Below are 25,260 nucleotides of genomic sequence, written 5' to 3'. Positions count from 1 at the left end.
TTAAGCTTTGCCTTCTCCTTACCATAGTGCTTTGCTTGGGATTAGCAGAACTCAGTATTGCATACAGAAAGAAACTGCCTGTCCTGTATTTCTTTTAGCAATTAAATATCCTAATCCACTGCATTCAATTTGAATACGCTTTACTATCTGCAGTTGCCAATATCCTTCTGGAAAACTTTAGCAGACAGACTTTTTGAAAATAATAAGGTGATTCAGTGGCGAAAATCTGCTTCAAAATTTGGGGAGAAAAAGGTAACCCCCTTCCAAATGATTACCTGTCTGTGAGAAATGATAGGTTTTCCCCCTCCCATCTCTGAATATTGGCCCTGGGGGATCACTCAGCACTGCCATAATCCTGATCATAATGTGAATATTTTATTTCAAAAAAATCACTGCAAGTAAAATAAGCTCCTTGGCATTAGTGGGGGCCACAGCGTCTGCCATTATAGTAAAATGAAATCTCTTTAGGCCAGATGGTGAAGTTAAGCTCAGCCCTGAGCAAGGGGTGATGTGAAAGCTGCACCAACCCAGGAGCATCACCAGGAGACACTGTGAGTTAGAGATACCCCTCTGAGGCACAATTCTTCCCTTGCTTCGTTGCTCCTCAGGGGCTGCAATTTACCACTGGAATAAGCCAGCAGTAAATTACTACCTACCTTTCCTTCCACTAGCTCAGCTATTCTGACCAGTGAATGGGGTGTGGGAAGAGAGCACGGTCCCTTGGCAGCGTAGCTGAACTAGCATGGGGGTGTGTGTGAGTGTGCAGTAATTTAGTGCTGGTATAGGGCCATGCTCTGCCTAGTCCACACTAGGGTGACCAGATGTCTCAATTTTATAGGGACAGTCCCAATATTTGGGGCTTTTTCTTATATAGGCTCCTATTACCCCCCTGTCCGGATTTTTCACACTTGCTATATGGTCACCCTATTCCACACCCACTTGTTCGGGGGAGTAGCCTCCCTGAGGATATGTCTACACAGCCTTTTGGAGCTTTGAAGTTGTGGCTCAGGCTCTGAAGCCCAGGGAATGTGGAGCTGCAACTTCAAAATGCTGTTTCCACAACTGTTTTTAGAGCACAAGCATGAGCTCGGCTAAGTTCACTAACTTGAGTCTGTAGACCCAGGCTGGGAGGGTCACTCCAAAATGTTGCATGGACAGATCTTCTGTACCTGGATCCAAAATCTGGGTGGCTGGTCTGGGAAGCAGAAAGGGGCAAAAGGGGGAGCTTACTGGAGCCAGTCACTCTCTTGCGTGGGAATGTAGTCAAAATCACAATCTAACCCTACAATGGCTTTATAATTCGACCTCGCTTAGTCACTTTGGGTTGCTCCTTATTCTGGCATCAATGGGAGCACATAGAATAAAGTACAATTTAACACAGCAAGAGAGACACACCCTCAATTCCCAAACTGTAGTCCAAACATTTGTCCATCTCCTAAAATATTAATGTAATCTAACCCCAGAGAGAATGTACCATCTTCAAAAGTTGTGCTACCTTGGGTCCAGCTAAGAGTTTAAGAAATGAGAAATGCACATCTAACAATAGTTTAAATTAAATACCTCATGTGTCTCAAAATGCTGCAAATTCACACTTAGGATAAGCAATTTTCATTCTATTGAATTTTTTTGACGTTTGATTTTGTAAAGCATGTAATAGAAAACTGTGCCCATTTACTCATTTCAGAAGCCAGAAACTTCAAAAGTTAATGCAGAATTATTTTTAGTGTGTATTTGAGTTTATTCATGCTGAAAGGTAGTACTTATCTTTTGTAATTTTACAGCAGTGATTTGAATAAAAACATGAGTATAGTTCCACTTTAAATGCCATGTGACATGTGGGAGCAGGATTAAATCTATCCGAAGATGCCAAAATATGAGATTTTTTTCACAGATCCCCAGGGATCCAGATAATATTTCGGAGTGCTCATATTTGCGATGGGACCTATACATTTATATGTGTAAAAATGCTAGTATCCAGTCATCTCCCATATGCAGAGAGTATGTTATTCCAAATAGGCAAAAGTAACTTCTGATCCAACACTGAGTAGAACTTAAAAAAAATTAAAGAATAAATAGCTTATTGTGTTTTAAAAATGCCCCCTTTGGGTCCAAATGCCTCATTTGAAGTACCAGCATCAGCAATACAGAGGAGAGAACTAAGTTTTTAGGTAGAATTCTGCAGATCTCCAGTTAAATGTTTCACCTGGAGCTGAATGAATGATTTGCAGATATCTGATGAATTCAGCCTCTTTTTTTGTTCTCAGAACATCCAGGAGCAGATTGCAATTTTCTCAAATTATTTATAGCTGGTCAGTTAAGTTTCATTTTTTTATTATTAATATTTTTGTGTTCACCAATGAGAAGCACCCAAAATTACAGTTTGGTTTCTTCAGACACAATGGCATTGCTTAAGCACTCACAATAAGAGAATGGGCAGGCAGATGACCAGAATGAAATCATTTGAAAATGACAGCAAATGTGTGCAGAAAAATCTTTTGCAAAATTGCTCAGCTCCAATTTCAGCCCACAAGAATTTGCATCTAAATTTTGTACTTGGAGATAACCCAGTGTGCATCTGATGCTAGAAGGAGTTAGGCTATAAAAATAATGCTAAGTGACTCATGATGCTAATGAGGCTATGGTTATGCAACAGATAAAACCTGCAACTATTCTACCTTATTTTCTTTGTATGGTTTGCAAATTGTGTATTCTGCTATTCTAGACAATATGGGTTGCCCCAACCTATGGGCCTGTACTTGTATTGTTGTGCAAGGCTCTCTTATAAAGCAAAGAGTGTGAACTGAATTTTCAAAGTATCTTTCACAAAAAAGTGTCATTAATAGTTGTGCTCCATGATTCTTTTACAACAACATTTAAGGGGACATCATTCTACAATGTATTTCTTGTCCTAATTTATTTCCTTACTGAGAACATTTGGAAGGAGTTTTCCAGATATGTGAGTCCTAATGAACAAGCTTCTTTGCATTTATATGTTTACTTCACAATGAAATCTCTTAGCCTCCAAGCCAGACGTGACATTTTAAACTGTATGGCTGTTCTGGAGCTTTGGAGGGAAAGGCTTACAAGGGTAATTCATTGTGGCAGAACAAATTTAGAAAGGAACAGAAAAATGGGTGTTGAGAGGCCAGTGTTTACATATGACGCTTCCATTTCAGTAGTTTATAGAAATGTGAGATTTAAAAGACCTGTCTGTGTGACTGTGAAAAAGGTCTGCTTAGAATCTTGACCTAAAATCAGAGTGGGTTTGGATTTAGCAGATTTGCAAATGTTGACCTCGGTCCAAGAGTATTTGTGTCTTTGTGGTCTTGGACTGATGCTATTCATGGAGTTCTAGGACTGCCCAACTCCTCATCCTTCTACCTAAGACATCCTATCAGCTGGTTGCCCCAGGCCAGGGTACCTTACACCTTAGATAGCCTGTCTGTGCCTCTTTGGAGTCTTCACAGTACTTTAAACAGCTGCAACCTCAGGCCTTGTTGGGGCTGCCAGTTATGAACCACTGCAAACCTCGGCATCGAATGGTCTTTGGTGGTGTCAGAAAGCAGGAAGTAGAAGCTCATAAAGGCTTGAACATTGTTTCAGTGAGCTGGGGAGTATGTGTCTTCCCCTAATCCTTAGCTCGACAGGGAGATTTCAGTGATTAACCATTAATGGATTTAGTCCCAGAGATGTCATAAAACAGAGATTCTAGGCTGAGATGAATACAATAATTCATTAGAATAAAGCTTGGAAATATACATAGATGAAAAGCAAAGTGAAGATTATTTTTTCTCTCTTAATTAGAGGAGTTTTTCATGCATATGTCAATGGGAAGAAGCTCTAGGAAAGTTTAGATGTCGGTACCTTCAATGTTATCAAGTGAGAAGCAAGTCTTAGGGAAATTGTTTATTTAAACGAGGGAACCATTTTATGCATGCAGCTCTTAGAGACGTATATGGAAGTTGTGTATGACATATCTTCATTCCAGCTTTGGTATTCGCTTGTGTTTATGTACCTTAGTCAAAGCAGATTACTGTGTATTCATAAGGAGCTCTTTGTGTTGAAATTTCAGGTATGGTTTTGATATTGGAATCTTCTTGTCAAAGCCATTTCTGTATAAAGAAAAAGAAGCTTAAATGGCTATTGAAATGTAAAAACCCAAACCCTCCTTAGAACTTCTTATGATGATCAGGAATCCAAAAGCCCATTAAAAAAGTTATGTTATTTGAGACAGATTGAGAGTTTATCAGCCTTGAAGAAAGGATGGCCATTACTGCTCTCCTCAGGAGAAGCTCCAGAAAGGAATTGTGACAGTAAAGTAATTCAGTTAAACCGGTGCAGTAGGCTGTGTGGACACACTTTCTTCAGTTTAATTTAGGGCTAGTCTACAGAGGAAAAGGAGATCAATGCAGCTGTGTTGAATCAGAAATGTGAAAAAGCCATGCCCCTGAGCAACACAGCTAAGTCCCCATGTAGGCAGTGCTAGGTTGATGGAAGAACTCCTCTGTCAACCTAGCTACCACCTCTCGGGGAGGTGGATTTTTACCACTGCCTACTCTGCATCACTCACAGCAGCATGATGCAGATTCAACCTCATGGGTGGCCATGGAGTCAGTCACTTTGATTTGTTCACCCACCAAGAGTTTTGACTGATTAGCTGGGAGGAACTTGGCTAATCACCATTCAAATGCCAGCTCCAGGGGAGATATGCAGATAGAGCAATTAAGTCCTGCTAGTCTCAAAAGGAGTACATTAGGATATAGCAGAGAACATGGAATAGAGCAAAATCTGCGCTAAATACCATCTCTGGTCGGCAAACTCCTGCCTTAAATTGACCATATGAAAATGTGAGAATTTTCCAGTTTGGGTCTGTTGGACTTGTAGCTCATAACGAGCGAGTGTTGAGATAATGTGGAATTGGTCAGTGCTACACTTGGCTGATGCAGTGGCTCATGGTGTCAGTTGCCATCATGTCTTTTCTCAACCTATGTATTATATAATTTTAACATTACCTTTAATCATAGAATATCAGGGTTGGAAGGGACCTCAGGAGGTCACCTAGTCCAACCCCCTGCTCAAAGCAGCACCAATCCCCAGATAGATTTTTACCCCAGTTCCTTAAATGGCCCCCTCAAGGATTGAACTCACAACCCTGGGTTTAGCAGGCCAATACTCAAACCACTAGAGCTATCCCTCCCCGCTTTAATACAAATTTTAAATCTGTAAAAAATTAAAGGATGCCCATGTTTGCTATTCACTTTGTTGGTCGTGTAAGACTAGATCTTTTATTTTTACATTACATTGAACTTATTTGCTAGATAAAGTGCCTCCTGGTTCTGTTGTAAAACAGTCCGACACTTTAAACAAGTAAAGAAGCACTTAATATACTAATTAGAGGAACAGCTGTTTTCAAAATCCTGATGTTACCTTAGAAAAATTATTCCAAGCTATTGAAAATAGCTGCTCCTCTACTTAGTACACTGAGTGCTTATACTACTTTCTTGTGGAAAGTACAAAGTGTCAAACTTTTTCATTACAACACAAACAGGCCATTTCAACAAGAAAATAAGATATGATGTTTCAAGCGGTAATAAGTAGCAACTGCTCAACTTTAAAAATAAAATAGACTATTTTGATCATTATGTCATAATATGATGTCATGATCAGAGCAGCTCTAGGTATTTTGCCGCCCCAAGCACGGCAGGCAGGCTGCCTTCGGCGGCTTGCCTGCGGGAGGTTCCCGGTCCCGTGGATTTGGCGGCAGGCCTGCAGGAGGTCCGCCGAAGCCACAGGATCAGCAGACCCTCCGCAGGCACGCCGCTGAAGGCAATCTGCCTGCCACCCTCGCGGCGACTGGCAGAGCGCCCCCGCTGGCTTGCTGCCCCAGGCACGCGCTTGGTATGCTGGTGCCTGGAGCCGTCCCTGATCAGGATATGACATGACATGTCATATTATGCATTACAACTGCTGCTGCCATGAAATAATGTAAAAATAATTTTAAAATGGAATCAAATGTTGTTTTAAAATGAAATTTCAAAAGTTTCCCAAACAAAAGCTTTCTGAAACGAAAAAAATTTCAAAAACTTTTGTGGGAAACTGTCAAAAATCAATATGATGTTGCGAAAATATTTGGTTTAGTTTTAACAAAATTTTCCAAAGAAAAAGTGGACAAAACTTCTCCAACCAGCCCTACTTAAGACATGTTTCACCGGAGATCAATACAGAGCAAATAACTGTCTGCCCTGCCATTCCCCTCCCCTTGACTGATATTGTTAGAAAAAGCTCATCAACAGCCTCCTTTCCTGTCTTTGTCTCCTTGTCCTGTTTCATTTTCCCTTTCCCTCTTTCTTTCTTCTTTCCCTCCCAATTCTTAGATCTTTACCTCTCTGCCCACTGCAGTTTAAAAACATATCCTAGGGGAACATCAGCTCAGATGTTAGATGGGCTACAGTACTAACTGCAGGAGGGAAGTTCCAGGTGCTAGCTGGGGAGATCATGACAGCAAGTTATGACAAGCACCTGCTTGCAACTGCACCAGTGGGAGTCAAACCAAACAGCACTGTGGGATGTGGGTTTTGGATTCACCTTGCAAATACTTGGATTGTCAGCATTTTTCAGCTCTGGGCACATGCTAAACTTCTAGGTCTGCTCCTCATCTATCTCATCTGGCCAACTGTCCATCAGATCTATTCATCTGACCAGTGATATTTACAGATTACTAGTCAGCATGGTATCTAGGCTACATCATAGGGTTAGAAACTCAAAACAAGGCTTTGGGTGGGACTTTCCTGATGCATGGGCTTTGTGCATGAGGTTGAATCTCACCACTCACGTCTATTAGAGAAACATGTTAAGAGAAGTATCTTTCTGGATGACAGAATTAAAAAGCCTGTAATACATATTTGTTTTAATGTGTAAATGTAGGGCCAGATCCTGGGAACAGGTGAGCACCTGTATATTTGTGTTGCTCCCACCAGAGTCCAGCCCCTCTCTGGGTTTGTCACAGAGGTGATTTGTCTCTAGGGTTATTCCCAGAGGTGAAAGTAAGCCGCTAAGAGCCGGTGTGCTGTACCGGGATGGATCGGCTTCCCCTGGTGGCAATTAAAAGGGCCTGGGGCTCCCAGCAGCAGCTGGAGCTGCGGGCCCTTGAAATTTCTGCCAGAGCCCTGCTGCTGGAGCCCTGCGGAAGTGGCGGCAGGACTTGGGCAGCGATTTAAAGGGCCCAGGGCTCCAGCCGCAGCTACCGCTCCAGGCCCTTTAAATTGTCCCCAGAGCCCCGGGGAGGCGGCGGCGGGGCTGCAGTGGTGATTTAAAGGGTCCGGGGCTCCGGTAGCTGCTACCACCCTGGGCCCTTTAAATTATCCCCAGAGCCTGCCGGAGCCCTGGGGTAGTGGCAGCATGGCTCCGGCGGCGATTTAAAGGGCCTGGGCCTCGGCCATCGCTACCGCCTCAGGCCCTTTAACTTGCTGCTGGAGCCCCACTGCTGCTACCCCAGGGCTGCTGCTGCTACCCTGGGGCTCCGGCAGCGGGGCTTGAGTGGTGATTTAAAGCTGGTAAGTCCTTTAAGTTACTTTCACCCCTGGTTATTTCAGCTAGGCAACAGAGTCTAAATGCTCCTTTTATTTAGACAGTTAAATGGATGAAATTTACCCAACTGATTCCTTGTTTAGTTACTTTAAACCATTCCCCCTTCTCCCCCACTGGGGCCCAGCAGGAAGGTACAGGAATATTATCTCTGGGTCCTTCAGCCCTGCCTGTGTTGATTAAGTCTCTGTCACTTTTGTTCTCTACAAGAAAGAATTAAACAGTGGCTGCTGGCAATAACACTAGCTGGGTAAACTCTTATCTTTGTTGCTAATCTGTTCATGACACTAGTGCGTTATAAATTGAGTCTCTCTCTTTCCCTCCCTCCTCTTCCCTTTCCACCTCCTTTCTTCAAGGCTCTTGTCCTTAACCTGAGTCTTTAAACACATTTCTATCTTGTGAGCAGTTACATTTCCAGCAGGATGTATCAATTCTACATATTCTATAAATAGAAATCTTGTTAAAATGCTTAAAGCCTCCATTAACTGCTGCCATTTGTGTTGGTCCTTGTAGTAGAGTCGAAGAATCACTGGCATGGCGCCTCCTGCTGGTTATCTTGGGAATTAGCTCTTGTGCAGCCTGAAGCGCCCTCTGCTGGATGGTGTCTCACCTGCCTCAAGACCCTGTGTCCCTCCTGGACCCCAGTGCCCCTTTACCTCAGGGTTCTGCCCCAGCAGTACCCCCACACTCTGGGTCTCCCAACCCTTTACACCCACCTTGCCTCAGTGGCTACTGCCAGTTGTCATCTAGCCCCTTCTCTCTGGGGCAGACTGCAGTCCGTAATGGCCACTCATCATTGGCAAGGGGGTTGGACCAGCTGCCTCGGTCTATCCCCGGGCTGCCCCTTTGCAGCCCCAGTACCTCTTTAGGCCTTGCACAAGGCCTCAGCCTGGGGAGTTGCCAAACTGGAGCTCCTCTTGCCTTTCCCCAGCACTGCTCTGCTTCCGGTACCCTGAGCTCCCAGGCAGTAAGGCCCTTCTCTCTCCAAGGCTGAAGAGCTCCTGGCCCTGCAGCTCTTTTATAGGGCCCAGCCTGGCCCTGATTGGCTGCCTCCCGCAGGACCGCCCAGAGGATTCAGGGGGCTTGGGGCAAAGCGGGGGAGCTGCAGTGCTTGTACTCACCCGGCAGCAGTCCGGGTCTTCAGCAGCACTGAAGGGCCCCCCGCCACTGTAATGCTGCCGAAGACCCAGGCTGCTGGGCAGGGCTCGCGGGGCCCCTGCGGGGCCCAGGGCAAATTACCCCACTTGCCTCTCCCCCACTTCCCCCCAGGCAGCCCTGATCCAATACTACACAGAGTATAGCTGATAGAGCCCCATATATCTTGGTTCATTTCTGAAACAGTGCCCTGTCTGCTGGATTATACCCTTTCCTCTGGAAAATACACACCCTGCCCTCTGAACACCAATAATCTCTGGGAGTGAGTGGCACCATGACAGTCATGAGAGCAGAGATTTGCCGATATCCCATGCTGCACCACACCTAGTGGGTTGCAGTGTTGTTAATGCTGCTACTGCCGCTCTTTTCTTGAAGCTCTGGTGTTAGCTGCACAAGCAGATAGTAGTGATCAGTGGACACTGATCTCAGGCTACCCCTGGTGTCATTCCAAGGTCACCCATTGACTCTGATTGATGTTTACTCACAAGTTATGTTAAATGTCACATCAATTTAAATTTTAAGTTTTATGGGTGAGGTAAACATAGGAGTGCTGTTAACTTTCTATAGCACTTTATGCTCTAAAGGTTGGTGCCTAACTCCCTTAGTGGCTACTACTTCTTCACAGAGGCTTACATGCTTTGTTGGTTATGTTGACTGAACTGTAAAACCCAGCAGCCCTTTTTGGCCCCTACACCAGTCAGCTGACTCCTGGGACAAGGGACCCGGCTGGAACAGAGGTGCTGGAACAATTTTTATAGTGAGGTGCTAAGAGCGATTGAACCAAACTGGATAGGATTGAAAACACTTCAAGCCAGGGGGTGCACTTCAGCACCCATGGCCTGGAATGGTGGGGGTCTGGCTGGAGTCACGGGACAAAGAGATTTGGCTGGGGCAGCACATGACTACCATGATGGGGTCAGGGGCTTAGCTGAAGATCCTCACTGGGTGAGAAGATAGGAGCACAAAGGACTGGACAATAGAGTATACGATTCACATAAAGTAGAATAAAAAATAGAAAAAAAATAATACATTTATAGAAAGTGCAAATACATTTAAAATAGTAATAAATAAAATACAAAAATATTAACAGGCTTAAAAAGTAAAATAATAAAAACAAAAAAATTAAAGAAAAAATTGTAAAATACATAAAAACCATGAAAAGGGAAATAAAATAAAATGAAACTTAAAATATATATAAACAACAATAAAATAAAACAGGAAATACAAGTAAAATATATTAAAAAGGTAAAAAATATAAATATTAAGAAAACACACACACAAAATTAAAAAAAAATTAAAATTTTAAAACGTAGGGCGAGAGTCCATGCTCCTATATCCCAGGTGAGGAGCTTTGGGGTGTGACCCCACCTGCATTTCAAGTTCCCTAATAGAGGACACTGCTGCAGGGGGCAGGGAGGAGGGAGAGCTCGAGGGAGTATTTCGGGGTGCTGGACTCTTTCCTACTGGCTCTCACCCCCACCCTCTCCAAGGGCTGGCCTTTAACCCTTTCAGGGCCAGAGTGGGGTGACCGCCTCACTACAGTCCTCTATAGTCAAATCACTTAGACCTTGATCTTCAAAGATGTTCAGGCACCTGAGGATCTGGTCCTTAGTTAGCTGCATTAAGATGCCTGGTTTGCATCACCACACACCTGCATATTATAGGCCTGATTCCTATGCTCAGGTTACTCCATTTTTACGGGGGTGATTTCAAAGGTGTTACACCACCCCAAAGCTAGAGTAACCCATCAGTGGCTCAGGCCCAGGATGTTGCTGGTGTTTTACTCTTTTGTTTGGCTTCTCTTTCAATGTATTTCATGGAGACACAAGAGTTGTGTAACCTAAAGTAACTAAAATCTAAACTTCATAGAATAAAGCCCTTCCTGGAGCAGCAGCAGCAGCAGACCTATATGCACAATAGAAATACAGTGCTTCTCTCCGGCAGGCTCCCCTCCTCCCCTTGCTTCTTTGCTTCTGAGAATTTTACGTCTGCCAAGAGTGAGAGACGTTACAGCAGATACAGTAGCTTGTCTCTGGCTCAGCTATAAACATTGCGCTATAATAAAGCATATTTCTAGCCTCGGCTGACTCCTAACACAACATACTCATCTGAAATTGCTGGCAGCAGGTGTGCAGGGTCTCCCTGGGGACTGTAGAGCTGTATATAATCTTACGATGTCTCTGTAGGTAGAGAAATCCATAGACCCACCAAACTTGTGCATCCGCCATACAAATGACAAGTTCTGGGGGCAGAGTTGCTGGCCCATGGATTGAGTCTTTTTTTTTTTTCCTATTCCCTTTAAGCCTCCGGAGAAATGTAGTTAATTGTTGTAATTTGTTTGTGAAATTAACATACAGTGGCTGCGTAGATAGAAAAGGTCTTCAGCGGCTTATCCCATTATGACTTGTGGGAAAATAATTTCATTACTGGGAAACATTAATATACAAAGTGTTTTCTAATACTACCAGCTGGATTTGTGTTCCACACACCTTACAGTGCCAGTGGAGGGGCTGGATAATGGACTAGGCACAGCGGTTCTCAAACTGTGGGTTGGGTGGGATCCCAAAGTGGGTTGCAACCCCGTTTTAATGGGGTCTGGGGCTGGCGTTAGACTTGCTTGAGTCCAGGGCTGAAACCAAAGCCCGAGCCCCACTGCCTGGGGACAAAGCCCAAGGGATCCAGCCTGGGTGGTGGGGCTCAGGTTACAGGTGCCTGCACCTGGGGCTGAAGCCTTTGGGCTTCGGCTTTGGCCCCCCCACCCGGGGCAGAAAGGCTTGGCAGGCTCAGGCTTCAGTTTGGGGTCATGTAGTAATTTTTGTTATCAGAAGAGGGTCATGGTGCAATGAAGTTTGAGAACCCCTGCACTAGGGGTCCCAATGTTCCCCACACAGGCATACAGCTCCTGTTGTTGAATTTGGTCTCAGATATCTTCAAGGTAACGCCAGCTTTCCATACAGAAGCAAAGGAAGGACCCGGGCAACTATTATAAGATCACATGGTTAATCAATAGGGCAGGGTTACCTTTCCACTGCTTCTTACTTCACATAGGCAAGATAGCAGAAGGGAGCTCTTAGGAGGGATTTGAAGGAAGTAAGGATACTTCTTCATAAATAGTTTCCCCCCCCCCCATGTGGAACCTACATATCTTAAAAAGATTCCTTTAATTCATGTGTCTTTTGGTAAATTAAAGGTGAAAATGGAAATTACTGTTTCTTTTTTTATCTTTGCAGCTGGTATTTTATCCCTACAATCCATCAAAAGGTATTTTGCCAGCAACATTATTTAAACTGCAATAGGAGGCTAGTTACTCGTCTTGAAAATGCATAAGATAAACACATTTGGCATTTAATTTGTTGTGACCAACAGGAAAATAAATCACCGGGAAGTCAGTGTGAAGAAAATATTTAAGTAAGGTAGATATCTGAATCCCTTGTGTGTGGTCTCTCTTTCACCAGGACAATACATTTTGTATGCATGGTTTATTTTATATCAGGATAAGTAAAGTGTTTGGTTCATATTGTTTGTCATACTAACTTCACTTTAAAATGGGCTTTTGCTTGGGGAAGAATTTAAACGTAGCCGAAGATGAAGCATCTGTCTAGCAGCTACTAGGTCAATAAACATTATTAGATATATTTGTATTAAACAGATCCCAGCCAACCCCCCTTCACTTTCCCGAGGCAGTGGATTTTAGGCTCATTAATTATCTTCAGTAAAAACACACCAGGCTTAGTAGTGCATGAATAAATGACTGCTTTGTTCCAAAGCTAAGTTTACACCTAATTTATTAGAGCCACAAAGAAAACAAATGAGAAGGGAGAGCTGAGACAGCTGGAGTCCTGAGAACCTAATCAGCCCAAACAAGGGAGTGCCTGGAGTTATAGTAGTTCAAAAAGAAAGTAGAAGTAGGATTGAGCAGTAAGGAGGGGGTGTAAAGGCCCTGATCAAATGCCCATAGATGTTAATGGAAAGACTTCCTATTATTTCCAATGAGTGTTGGCTCTGGTCAATAGAATGGCTACTAATGGGTCCAAGGTATCTGATATACAAGCTATCTATTTATGCATGAAATGCAGGAGGGATATATATATATATATGCACACTGTGAAGGGGAAAGGGGAAAGACGCTGAACTGGGTCGATCAGAGCACTTACTCTGTAAGTGGAGACCCTGGATGGGAAGGATAAGAAACAAGGTTAAGGGTGTGGTAACAAACAAAGCAGGAAAGGTAATCTGTATGGAGCCTCTCACCCTAGACAACAGCAAATATTCCATCCTTGATGAATCAGAGGATGAGCCAACTGAGAAGAGGACAAACCATGCCAACCAGCTACTTAAAAGGAAGGACTACAAGGGAACCAAGGTATTGAAGAAGATACATGATTTTGACTAGTGACTTCAGGGGAGCATAGGTAGAGCATGTGATGAAACATCCCCAAGTTACCTCTGAGCCTGCTTAAGCCTGATGAGTCATCCCTTAGCCAGAGAACATGATGAGTCATCCAGAGGCAGTTACCTGCAGATATTATGATAGGCCTCATGCCATTCAAGCAGGGTTCCGCCCATCCACAGGTGAGGACCCACCCAGGTGATCCCAAGACAGGTATATAGGCTCACGTAAGGGAAGCAGACTCTTTAGTCTGCTCAGACTGTCAGAATCACCCATATACCTGTCTAGGGGATGAGTAATCAGATTTAGGCAGGCTCTGGCTCAGAGGTAACTCTGGGAGGACTCATCAGAGAGAGAAAACGCGCACTGGGATTTGAAGAGATTACTGGAGGGCGGAGTTAAACAGTTACAATAACACAATGTTACCAAGTCACTAATAGTTACCGTTTTAGAAATTTGTATTTATTCTTCGAAGTCTAATAAATAAAACATTGATTGAAATTCAATATAAAGGGGAATAAATGAGAGAAACCAGGTAGGTGTGAAAATGTTGTGGGTTTTTCTGTTATTTTTAATAGCATTATTAAAAATGCATCAAACAGCTTTCAAACTCTGAGACGGAGGCATGGCAAGGGAGGAAGGTTGATTTGTGGTTAAAGTCCTGGACTGGGGCTCAGGAGTTCATAATGGGGATAGTAATTTCTCTCATCCTTTGTCTGTCTTGTCTATTTAGACTGAAGTTTCTTCAGAGCAGGGACTCTCTCATGGTGTTTCTATACGCTGCCTGGCACAACATGGTCCCAGTCCCAACTGGGGTCTCTAGGTGCTATTGTAATGTAAATAATAAAGGAAATGGATAATAATAAAAATCCTAGACATTTTTTTATATAGGAATATTGTAATTTAATTTTTGTTACTTCTGGCAAAGCACCCAAAGGCCTGTAAGCTTGGGTACCTATACATTTGGGGGTGTATTTACAGGAGCATCGCTGGGATGAAACAGCTGGGGGGTGTATTAACAGAAGTGCCATATGTAAAACATGGCTGTGGTGAGGCCTCAGCTAGAGTACTGAGCAGGGCCGGCTCTAGCAATTTCGGCGCCCCAAGCACGGCAGCACGCCGCAGGGGGCGCTCTGCCGCTCGCCGGTCCCGCGGCTCCGGTGAACCTCCTGCAGGCGTCCCTGCGGAGGGTCCGCGGGTCCCGGGGCACGCCTGTGGGAGGTCCACCGGAGCCGCCTGCCGCCCTCCCGGCAACCGGCAGAGCGCTCCCCACGGCATGCCGCCCCAAGCACGTGCTTGGCGTGCTGGGGTTTGGAGCCGGCCCTGGTACTGAGTACAGTTTTGGGCATCACACTTTAAGAAAGATGTGAACAAATTGAAGAGAGTCCAGAGGAGAGTAACAAAAATGACAAAAGATTTAGCAAACCTGACCTCTGAGGAAAAGTTGAGAGAATTGTGAATGCTTAGTCTAGAGAACAGAAGGCTGACGAGGGACATGAGAACAATCTTCAAATAGGTAAAATATTGTTATAAAGAGGATGGTGATCAATTGTTCTCCATGTCCACTGAGAGTAGAACAAGAAGTAATTAGCTTGGTTTTGCAGCAAGGTCAGATATTAGGAAAAGCTTTCTATCCATAAGGATAGTTAAGCATGGAAACAGGTTACCTAGGGAGGTTGTAGAATCCCTGTCATTGGAGGTTTTGAATAACAGGTTATGCAAACACCTGTCAGGGATGGTCTAGAGATATTTAATCCTACCTCAGCGCAGGGGGGATGGACGAAATGACCTCTTAGGGTCCCTTTCAGCCCTACATTTTATGATTAAAATTGATTATTGCAGTTTCCAATTGAAATAATAATGCAAAAGCAGAGACTAGGCTGGGACTGAGCAGCTCCTGTTTGAGACAGAAGATGGAACAGATGCTAGAGATTTTGGTGAGAAGATCCGATTTGACTATTTTGAATTGTGAATGCTGTAATTTTGGGAGTGGTGGGTTGGTCCGACAAATGGGCAGATGGGATGAGAGGAAGATAATTAATAGAAATGTTAGCAAGCATCCTTGTAGTTACTCAGGGTATTTATTTTGAAATGTGAATTCTGAAAATGGAAATAGCGTGAGGTTGCACAGATGGGATGACGACTGCATGGGGATGGGTACTAAAGGCTAAGACAAAGGACAAGCTGAAAATATGTAGAAATGCAAATACTTAAATATGCAGTCTAGGTGGGATCAGGTAGTTGGGATGGGCATAAGTGTGTGCTGGCATTGCCTGGCTGATGCAGATGAGGTCACATGTGTGGTTTTGTAAATATTAAGAATGTCAGCTGTAGGCTTGGTAGGTGTTAACAAGAGATTAAAAGATTTGGCAGAGATTTGTGCTAGACTGAACGAGAATTTTTCAGTGGTGGAAACAAATAGTGGGTGTGGCAATTGAAGAGCAGACTACAAGGGCTGCTTGGAACATGTCTGTATTCAACGCAAAAGAGGATCAACCATAATTTCTCTGCCTCTTCCTACCAGATATTACCTGCTAGCAGCAACAATGGCTACAGACCTTTCAGTAGAGGCATGTTTTATGGCACGGCTCATTTGCACAGTGATGAACTCAGATGGTAGAGAAAAACATAAGACTGGAACACATGAAAGATGCCTATCATTAAGGAAGAGAGAAGAGCAGAAAGTTCCAAGAAATTCACACTCCTGTGCAGTCTAAACTACTTGGTAAGTACTGAAATACCAAGAGGTATCACAGAAAACCATAGGACAGATAAATAGATACCTTTCAGACATATGATGAAATCATGAAGATAAGGTCTACCCAGGGGTTCTCAAACTTCATTTCAACGCGACCCCCTTCTAACAAAAATAATTCTACATGACCCCAGGAGTGGGGACAGAAGCCTGAGCCTGCCCAAGCCCTGATGACATGGGCAGGAGGACCAAAGCCAAACCCAAAGGCGTCAACCCCAGGCAGGGGCCTGTAATCTGAGCCCCACCTCAGGTCTGAAGCCCTTGGGCTTTGGCCAAGGGTGGTGGGGCTCGGGCTTCAGCCCTGGGCCCCAGCAAGTCTAATGCCAGCCCCTGGTGACTCCATTAAAATGGGGTCACAACCCACTTTGGGGTCCCAACCCACAGTTTGAGACCCACTGAGTCTATGCTATAAAGAGTTTACAATATAAAGGCTAGTATGCAATCAAAAGTAGCATTAAATCACAGAACAAAAAGACCTTCCTTTCCCCAAAGAGATCACAATGGAAGGCAGGCAGGATTGGGCTGCCTGCATAACAGGATGTGGAGGAGTAAGGTAGGTGGGCAATATATTTGTCAGAGAGTTCATAGGTTTCTAATAACAAGGCAACTTACGTATAATAAAGATTAAAACCTCTCTTTTTATCAATCAAGTTGACCATCAGTTGAGTAGGTTACAAACAGCCCTGTAAAAAGTAGTAGGTTCAAGGGGGGGGGGGGACAAGTTCATGTTAATGGGTGGAGGGGTTACTTAATGAACTGTTGCAAGTGCTTTAATTTCCATATGAGTTTTGAGTTTCAGTAGATTCTAAATCTCAGCTCGAATTGCCATGCACTGCACGATTCGGTGGCTCCATATGACTTTCATTTGAAAGCAGGCAAAACTTGGAAGCTGCCTTTGCTTTGAATTTTTGGGTTCAATTCAGAACTTAAAACAAAATTCAGGAGGTGATAACTAAACCTGAAAAAAAAAAGATTCACATGGACTGCTCTGATCCAAAATAATCTGGTTTCTCAAAACTCTATGTCACAGGAACTGTGTAACAGAATGAGAGTCTGAAAATAAGGAGGAGGAGGCTAGAATGTAATAGAAGTCTGCAGGTGGGGATGAATTAATGATGAGACTGATCTACCTTTAATTTACCAGCAGGTGGCACTTTTGGATTCCTTTAAATAGTGAAACCTCTGGAAGGTCTACTACGTGATGCACACGTAGCAGGCTAAGTAGCCAGTGCTCTTGGTATTATATTTCAGCAAACAGAGAATGTGAAAGGAATGATCATCAATGGAGATGATAAACTGAATTTAAGATAAATAATGGACATCAGTTTCTTTGCCCTGGGTACCGGAAAGCTTGCAGACTTATTCTTGGTGTCAAAAGAAGATTGTTTGGCTCAGGTGGCATGAAGCATCAGCTGCTGGATGTTAATACTAATGCATTTAGTGTCAGGAAATCTAACTCCCATCTTCTTCCTGACATGAAGGAGCGATTACTGTCAGATACAGGATTCGTACTCACAGGAGTGTACAGTGTCAGCATAATGGACATTCATTCCAGGCCTCAGACAACATAAGCTATTCAAAAGGCTGCTGTCATTCTGAAAAGCACAGTGTTATAGTGAGACTTTACAAAACAAGGGCAGGGAAGTTTCCTCTATATCCTTCTGGTTGGGAGGGGAGAATGGATTTGCTCACTCTTTGGAAGAAGGAAAGGGTAAGCCCACCAAATCAGCGCTGTCTCTGCATTAGCTCCATGGCCACTGTAACATGGTCCATGATAACAGAACATTCCCAGTGGAAAAATGATAAGACTTCTTTACTTGTTACAGCCCCTGGCTGCCCAAAGGGTTCCTTTGTGTAGAGAGGGTGTGTGGGATGCTAGTGACTATCTTACGTCTCCAAATCAGTCTCTATAAGTGCAAATGGTGATCAACCTGCATGAAGCCTTCAGGGGAGTTGCTTTAGTAGAGATGAGGGAAGGTTATATTAGACCAGTGGTTTTCAACCTGGGGTCCACGGACTATGTCTAAGGGGTCCACAAAAGATTGTCATTACCACAGAACAGTGGTGGTTTTCAACCTGTGGTCCATGAATACCTATGGGGCCGCAGACAGTGTCTAAGATTTCCAAAGGGGTCTGGCACCTCCATTTGACATTTTTTAGGAGTCTGCAAATGAGAAAAGCTTGAAAACCACTGATCTAGTCAAAATCTGCAGCATGGGAAAACAATTGTTCTCTTCTCGTTCCTTCTTTCTGATGATATTCCACCCTTTCCCACTTTGCTTATTCCAGGCATTGGATGTGTGCCTATCTGAGCCAACCCTGAACACCCCATTTATGCCTGAATAGATCATTATCATCTCTTTACACTGTCCTGTGATCATCCTTGAAGATGAAAGCATTGGGCTCCTCTGTAGGGTACCAGTGCACTAAAGGCGTTCAATGAAAGTGTGGGCAGGGAAGTGCTTTACCAATGAGGACATTATTGTACCTCCAGCACTAAAACATATGATCACCATTCACGTAGAAAGGAAAGACTAGAGGTTACCAAGGACTGTGTCTAGTGTTAGATGTGACTGCTGGTCATGAAACACTTTCTCTTTTTATTCACTCCATATCTTCTGATGGCAATGGGAGGATCAGGGTTGGGTGGATACTCTAATATTTTAATGTGTTGAGTATTTCTCTTTTTTCCCCTCCGGTTTGTGAATTAGTCACAAAACAGGTTGAAGTTTCCTAGAATTTATTCATTCTTTGAATTTATTTGCAAATTTCTTATTTGCCAAGTGTCAATATTTTGAAATTATTCCCCCAAAATTCTTGGTCAGGTAGCCTGGTTGTGAGCAATTCTCTGTGGCTATTTCATCTTCATAATTCAACTGTTGAAGTCACTTGCCATGTTTCTAATCCCATTACTATCGAAATTAGGTTTCCCCAGTGCAAATAGTTGTGATTATGAATTTGAAATTTGCTTGCTGTAGGATTTTCAAAGGAGTTTAAGAGTTCAGCACTTGCTTTGAAAACTCAAGCCGTAAACTCTGCTTTTCGAGGAAACTTTTCATCTTTGCGAGAATATTTGTGCAAATCAAATGCAGGGAGGATGAGAAAACTGTCAATGCAGATTAATTTGTATATTTGTAGAAAGTGTCCACAGGGTCTGATCCAAGTCAACAGGATTCCTTCCATTGACTTCAGTGGGCATGAGTTCGGCCGGGCCAGATCAGATGAAAATACAATGCATAATTCAATCACAGGAAATCATACACACCCAAATTCCTTAACATAGTTTAAGTTAATTGGCTTTACTTGGATCATTTGAAGATGGGTCCCATATTACAGAGTTTTTGTTGTGTTCTTGTAAAGTCCTCGCTATCCTGAGCGCTTTCCTTCTTTGTCTTCATTAGATTTAACTTCAGAAGAGAAGTAGTTTTTCTTCCCTAGAAGGACAGATTAACCATTAGTTTGTTGAAAAATACCATCCACCAGGGGTAAGGCATTCCACTTAGATGGAATTTGACTTTGCTATGCCAATTATTAATGTATGAATTTCAAAATATGTTTTATGCTGATAAAGCTTCTTACAGCTTTTCCTCTAAAACTGTATGAAAGTGGTGCTGACATAAGTACTTTGGAATAAATAATGAGCAATAGTTTCTACTATAAATATATGCCAGTTCATTATTTTCTCTAAACTTTTAAAGTAGCTATGTTGATTAGTTATCTAGATGTAAGGAAAGTCACTTGGGATTGCCATGAAATCTGAATCTGCTTGAAAAACAATTTTCTATTTTAAATCTGGTCAAACTGGCAATTATTTTTCTAGCCTAGCTACCCCCCTTTCCCTCTTCATTGGTCTGTATTTTCACACTGTATTATCCCCCCATTTTGTATTTTGAAGTGAAATTCCTGCTTGTGAAAGGTGGCTGAATGACAGAGCTGGAATGTTTACTCTCAGGATAGGCCCAGCAGTCCTCTCTTACTAACCCTACTAGTGTGCTTCATTCCAGAAGGACAGCTTCCAAGGATGAAAAGCTACAAAATAAAGTTCATTCTTCCTATCCCTTCAACCACTGACATCTTCCAAGACTGCCAATAAATATGCCAGTTGTAGCTTTTGTGGCCTTTATGCTAGATCTGGAATGAGACCGCTGACTCATTTTGTGCAGGTCACTAGACAGCTGTTAGATGATGATGATGGAGATGTTTGGTCACTACTGATCTATGCTGGATGGTGTTTTTTCTTTATGTGATCAAGTGTTTGGTTGCTAGCATGGAGAACCTTTCCATCTCTCTCTTTTGAGTTGGGAATTACGTAGAAAAGGTCTAAGCAAGAAAACAAAAAGAGGCAAGTGTGGGTCAAGGAGAGTCAAACAGGCATCATTTAGATGAATTGTTATGATTAGAGGCCATGTCATCTTGCAGTTAGAGACTAGAATTGGGATTCAGGAGATCTGAGGGTGTGGTCAGGGCAGACCTGTGCCCTAGCTATTCCTCAGTTGCCCGGGTCCATGCAAATATGGAGAGATGGGCACAATATAGCCTCCAGGGCTGCCTCACCCAGAATTAGGGGCTGACCTGGCTCCTAGCAGGCCCAGGATTGGGTGGGGAGGGGCGAGATGCTCCATCCCCTTCAATTCTACAGCAGGCTCAGCTCCAGCACCAGCACCCATATCGCCCAGTCTTCCAGTGAACCTCATGTGGGTGGACCTCTGCACCTGTGCAAAGCTTCTTTGAGGTCAAGGGGGCTTCACATCATTGCAGGGGTCTGCTTGATCAATGCCAAAAAGCCCTCTTCACATGGAGCTCAGCTATTTCTGTGCCAGTATTCCCATGCCCTTCAGACCCAGCAGAATGCTCTTGCCGCCTCCATGGTCAATGCTGATAGGAGGTTGGGTGGGCCAGGGGAAATGTGCATTGCCCCCCCCCCCCACCTTTGTGCTCCACCTACCTCACTCAGAAAAAATAGCACAGCCCTAGGGTGTATTACCTTTTCCTCGTAGTTCACCTATCTCTAGGTGCTGCTACAACCAAAAGTCAGCTCCAGGTAGCATGACACTAGTGGAACTGTGTGCTGCCAGAGAGCAGAAGGGGTTCCCTATTTGGATCAGATCAGAGGCACAGATGCTCCAGTACCACAACAATGAACTTATAAAACCCTAGACAGACAGACAGACAGACAGACAGGGTCTCCTTTTGAAAGGCCCTAGCCTGCCCAGCATCTTCAGAGATCTGCCAGGTTTGGGGATAGGCCTCCCTCATTTCCACAGGAAGAGGGGCAAACCTCACTGCCCTCAGGGGACAACAGATGAGTATCTCTAGGAAAGCAGCTTCATGGAATTGCCTTGGAGATGATCTGCCTTTATATATATTTCGTGGGATACAAACTGAGGGATTTCCTCTCTATACCTTACCTGAATATTAATACATACATACTTGTTCAGTTATTGAACAGAACTAACCCCAGAAAAGACAGAACTTCCCATTTCTGACTCATTCAATTATTTCTCATTTTCTCAACTTGGGGCAGGAAGTTAAATTAACAATAGAGGTTGTAGCTGTCAGATACTGTGGTATGTGCAGTGCTGTGCCGTCTACTTCCCAGCACTAGCTGTCATTCGTGTTCTCTTTGTGCAGTAATGTGTGTGGCTTCATTACTATGCTGATGACCTTTACCAGGCAGATTGTCAGAAGCGATGGTTCCAACTTGAAGATGTCCAAGTCTAGAAATGTTACATAGAGCCGCAATGGGTTCCTGGGAGAAAGGCAGGCTTGAAAATGCATCCCTCAGAAATCTCTCTTCTTCTTCTGACCGCTTGGATCAAAGTGGATACAAATATTATTCTAAAGATTTTAAAAACTGGAAAGCTGTTTTTTATGCACAACTTTTAAGGCACTTATTGGCTATTACACCTGTTTAGGAAGCAGTTTTATTTATTTATTTGGCACGTGCAATCCGGTCAAGCCAAGTCACAGCATTCTCATCAACAATGTTCAAGGCACGAAGACCTCCAGGAAGTTGAGTCATTTTGCGTTCCTCAGCAATGTGTGTTATGGTTTGTGGCTTCCTACCTTGACATAGTGGATTAAACTGCCACTGAAATTCTGCAGCACAAATTCCATGTCTGATATGAAACCGGTTCAGAAGACTCCATTGCCTTCACAGTAAATCAAACCAGTGAGATTGGCTGTTAATGGAATTTGTTAAAAAAAAGATTTAAAAAGATTCATTTTAAACACAATTTGGCTCCTGATGGCAGCAAGTTAATCCTCAGTATAATATATTATTGTGACAAACCGTATATAATTTTACAATAATTCAACCACAGGCCCTGATATCCCTTCATATCTGTGTAACTGGGATGCATTTTCTGAACAGTCAACAAAGTAACATTTGATGTTGAGTGGTGATAGAAATTTGACATGATACCATGTCTCAGCTCTTAGGGATATGGCAAGCAGTCGAAGACTGATTGAAGTTTGGAATCCAGATCTTATCTTTTAGGCTTGGAAGAAATATTAATCCTGAATCCAAGACTTTCACTTATATACAGCATGCAAGAATATTAATGATCAGTGAGTTATACCTTTTGGGTATATATCATGACTAGTGTGGTCGGGGTAGTAAGTATGTCAGACCTGCTGACACAGAGCAGTGAACCACAAATGGGCCTCTGTATCATGGTTTCCTACAACAAAGATTGAGAAATGATTGAGAAAAGCAGAGTGGGAGTGTTGTGCATCCTTTCTGTACAAGTTTAAATGTTTGCACAAGAGGCAAGGCATTGGAGAATCAGACCCAGAGAACGGCACTGGAGTTATGCCAGACTCACCCTAAGGTCAGAGGAGAATCAGGCCTCCAGTGGTGAAGTATTTGTGTAGCCCCCTGCTATTCTAGATGCCTCAAAGAAGAGAAGAGAAGGACACTTTAAGGGACCTGAGTAGCCACAGGGGGCCAAGCCAAGAGCCTAATTGACGTGCCAGGACAACCAACAACTGGTCCCAGATAGCCTGCATATGTCTGGAACTGCTCACGCCTGTGTACTGAGCCCTGCAAGACACAGCATGAGGCTTGCTACAGTGATTCGCATTTCAGCAGCATGAGGAGATGCAGCCATCAATTGCTGTCTGAGGGAAGGAGAGCCGGGGCACCGAGACACCATTACGCTTACACTGCAGAGGACTAACTGCTGGCTGTACCTGAGAAGTTGCCCCTGCACTGGAAGCCAGGGCTTGCAAACGCTAGAAAGTCACTCTACCCAGAAGGCTGCTGCTTGCTCAGGGAGATATACCACAACTTTCCACCAAATGCCAACCCCACCGCCCAGTGAAGGCTTATTGGGAGACCCTGGGTCTCCTGTAGATCTGTGTATTCACTTTGTGGGCTGTTGACTATTTGAGGCAGAGAGTGTTTGATTATGGTTATGTGATGGGTTTGTTACTCATTTGTTACCCTCGATTCACCCTGCCTTCTCCCTTTCATCCCTGGTTCCTACCTTTACCCTTTCTTTTCATTTAACCTTCTTTTTCCTGGAATAAAGCATGAGTTTCTCCATTGGTTCTTTTTTTTAAATATAATATTAATGTCCTAGAGATCACGGGGGTTGGATGTTGGTGTATTCACTCAGCCATTAGGTAGAGGTACTGCACACTGACAATCCAGGTAGCTCCAGTAACCAGCACGCTAAGATCAGACACCTACCTTTAGCGTAAAGAGCACAAGAAATCTGGTCTTAAGGTGGCCCTACAAAGCCACTTAGGAGAGGGAGCAAGTGAACTCTACCACCCCAGGGGTGCTCTAGCAGGGGCTTACATTTAATTATTTTTCACAGGTGTCATTGCTGAGGCAGTGTGAGACTCTAGATAAATAGACTGGTCATCACTGTGGGCACAATCCACCTCCCTTTAAAGTAAATGTAAAGCAGTACTGACATTAACTTCAATGATGGATGGGTCAGGCTCTGAAGTATGACCAGATGGCTACATTCAAGTCTGAGAGGTAGGAATCTACCATTTTTATCAATCAGGAAACTGCTGCAAATATTGTAGTAAGTTTTCCTCTACTAGAAATTACCTTAGCAGCCCAGTAGTTTGGCTTAACAAATGCATTCATTTTTTTGAATGCTAATACAGATGAGACAGGTTTACAGAGCTAGAGGGATAATTTTTTAAGGTAAAGCACAGGAATTTAAATTTTGTGACTCTCATTATTGTCAAGTTAGAAACCCTGAAAATAATGTGTGGAAAAGAAACACAGACATAACCTTAACTACAGCTGTGCTGCCATAATTATGGCTCCTGCTATAATGTGCAGAGCTAAGTCTGTTTTGTGATTTTTTTCCTCTTCTTGGGTTAATGAAAGAATCCAACAGCCCCGTTGACTACGCAAATCAACAGTAAATTAAGTGCATCCTGTCAGCTGAAGGTAATTTTAATGGTAGGCCCGGGGTTTCTCACTAATTAAAAGAAACATTTATTACTTGCTTCTGGGATTCATTCCAAGAATGGAAAATACAGTTCCAAAAGGCTTTCAAAACAAATCGCTTTCCCCCATCTAGGGCTATACCTCAGACCAGCTGAAGATAGAGTGCATGAGGAGCGAGAGAGGTGGTGAGTGGGAGAAGGAATGGACTAGTAGGAAACATACCAAAGAAAGAATAAGCAACATCTCAAAGGAGAAGCAAGGGGGATTAGAAGCTATCACATTAAGCAAAATGTCAATTCACCTTCCCCACACACACCGCTTCTCAAGTACAGCCTCGTGTATTTTGGCTATAAATCCTCTTTCACCCAACCCATAGCTTGGGCTGGTTGCTTAATGTAATTTCTGTTCTGCAAACCACCCTGGGCCTCAATCCTACAATGTGTTCTCTGCAAGCCTGTATCCTCATAGGATTATTGCAGGCTCATGGCCTTAGGGTGAAACCTGGGTCACTGAAGTCAATGAGAGGTTTGCAAATGACTTCAACGGAGCAAGGATTTCACCTTTAGCACTGAATTGGTACAGAAGCATTTCTAGAAACCCTCATCTAGCTTTTTCTGTCTAACTGGTTTTCTCTGTCTCCCATTTTCAAGAAGGGCTCCAAAACTGGTGGAGCTCATCAGAAGTTTTTGAATTTTTGAAGGTTCAAACAACTGTGGGGGTTTTTTCCCCATGGAAATTTTTAAAAAAAAAAAGTTCGAAAAAAATGAGTTGTTTTGACTAGCTCTATTTGGCAGTCCTCATGTCTCTGTGGGACAGAGAGCCTTCTCCGGGGTCTGGTCCAGCACTGTGGAACACACTTCCCCAGGAACTAAGAACCATCACAAACCTCCCCACCTCCTGCTCCAGGTGCAAGGTTAGGTGCACTTCTGTGACCTGCCTCCTCTAACAAACATAGAT

The 25,260-nt window shown here is 43.5% G+C and overlaps 1 long non-coding RNA gene across 1 annotated transcript in view; it reads right to left on the bottom strand.

Moving 5' to 3' along the window:
• Positions 1-18,675: 18,675 nt before the first annotated feature.
• Positions 18,676-25,260, bottom strand: part of LOC120369785 — a 39,544-nt gene continuing 32,959 nt past the window's right edge. The window contains exon 3 of the long non-coding RNA XR_005583409.1: positions 18,676-19,318. This is a non-coding gene — a long non-coding RNA (uncharacterized LOC120369785). The remainder of the gene's footprint in view (positions 19,319-25,260) is intronic.

The sequence above is a fragment of the Mauremys reevesii genome, linkage group 8 (assembly GCF_016161935.1).
Source record: "Mauremys reevesii isolate NIE-2019 linkage group 8, ASM1616193v1, whole genome shotgun sequence".
NCBI lineage: Eukaryota > Metazoa > Chordata > Testudines > Geoemydidae > Mauremys > Mauremys reevesii.
The sequence above is the reverse complement of the archived record's forward strand: the minus strand, read 5'-3'. Positions and strand labels throughout refer to the sequence as shown.